General features: G+C 33.7%; 1 pseudogene across 1 annotated transcript; it reads right to left on the bottom strand.

The window, feature by feature from the left end:
• Positions 1–278: 278 nt before the first annotated feature.
• Positions 279–1,228, bottom strand: LOC143598731 (MLP-like protein 43; annotated as a pseudogene). Its single transcript, XR_013147164.1, has 2 exons — positions 1,013–1,228; positions 279–592 (listed from the first exon to the last, which is right to left on the bottom strand). The product of XR_013147164.1 is annotated as an MLP-like protein 43 (transcript).
• Positions 1,229–1,660: the final 432 nt, after the last annotated feature.

Below are 1,660 nucleotides of genomic sequence, written 5' to 3'. Positions count from 1 at the left end.
GGAGAACACAACAATAGCTTGAATTCATAATATTTCTGGTAGTGCTACATGCATAGATCAGTTTCAAAAATCTTATTCTGAAATTTTGTTTCAAACTTTCAAAGACATATGTTACAAGCATCAGGATAAGGGAAACAACAAACCCGAATTATAACATACATATAACAATCCAAAGATTTATACCATACACATATTATTCACAAGAACTAATACGGATACATAACCGTTTTATTTTGTTTATACGCTTCAAACTCTATTTACTTATCGCATACACGCACACGTTGACACATTCCATCATTGCCTTAATAGAGCTCGGAGATCTATTTTTTGCTCGTGTGATCATCCATGTCTTTGATAATACCGCAAAGATAGTCCATGAAAGAAGTCGGATCAGGTACACTTGTATCTGGCTTCTCAAACTCCATAGTGAAAATTCCCATTTGTTTACCATCTTTTTGTTCACAATAAAATGTTATTTTGAATGCTTTGTATATCTCCTCAACAAGTTCCCCTCCAATTACTTTAAACACGATTTTGTGGTCCGCCTCGTCAATTTCTTCGATTTATTCTGTTGCGGTGTACTTTTTCCCATCTTTTTCATGCAGAAAAAGAAGTGCAAGAAAGGAGTGAATTTAGTTATAGGGGAAAGTTAACGTACAAATGAAATTAACGTGTTAATTGTGAAATCAAGTAGAGTAATTATGTAATTACATAATAGAGTAATTACATAATTATTGTAATTACTCTACTTGTATATATAATTACTCTACTTGATTCTCACAATTAGCACGCTAATTTCATCCGAACCCTTTAGTTATATCTGTAACTTGAGTTCACACTTGTTACTTTATATGAATGTAAGCATTTGCGTTAAGAGTCATTTTTACAAGTCGTACAGGACATCTGAAATTTAAAAGACGACCCTAGATTAACATGATCCAACTACGTAAGATTATGAACGGAGAACTGAACTGTGAATAAAGGAATGGAGTTCGTGTAATAACGTACGCACCATGGGTAAAGTGCCAGACAATGGTGGATCCAACAACACCTATGCGACCACTGAGAAGATTACATGAATGAACCTTGCTAGGGCAAATGGAAGATAAGTCATTTGGTGTGTGCCTCAAGAGATCATGTAACACCTTGCCACCAGAACTGATCTCTACATTGCCGGTTATTGTTCCTGTTAGAGCCATCTAGCTATAAGGTATTACAAAGAAACCACTTGTTTATTAAAAAAGGTTTGAGTGGAAAATATAGTTATGCCATAACCCTTTTTATAGTAGTAACAGGAAAAATAAAGTTTATAAGTAACTAGATTTTATTCTTGTATTACGGGGGTTTTACTTTATTCGTTTATAATACTTATATATTATTTGGATTTTAGTTTTATTTATTGTACCAAAGTTAATAATATATATACTTAGTATTTAATGATTTGTAACATCCCGAAATTTCCAAAATAATATTAATTATATGATTTAATATTGGAGGGAAAGTTTACTTGGGTTAATGGGAAATAATTGAATAGAGTAGGAGTTGGTATGGGTCGGGCTAGTGTTGGGTAATGGATATGGGTTATGGACTTGGGTTATGTAACACCCCGACCAAAGGCGGATTATACATCGGGGCGCCACTTATTGTTTCATTACTCGTG

This window comes from Bidens hawaiensis, unplaced genomic scaffold (assembly GCF_021521415.1).
Source record: "Bidens hawaiensis isolate Kalapana, Puna unplaced genomic scaffold, B.hawaiensis_p1.1 tig00050766_1, whole genome shotgun sequence".
NCBI lineage: Eukaryota > Viridiplantae > Streptophyta > Magnoliopsida > Asterales > Asteraceae > Bidens > Bidens hawaiensis.
Note: the sequence above shows the minus strand (reverse complement) of the source record. Positions and strands in the feature narration are given on the sequence as shown.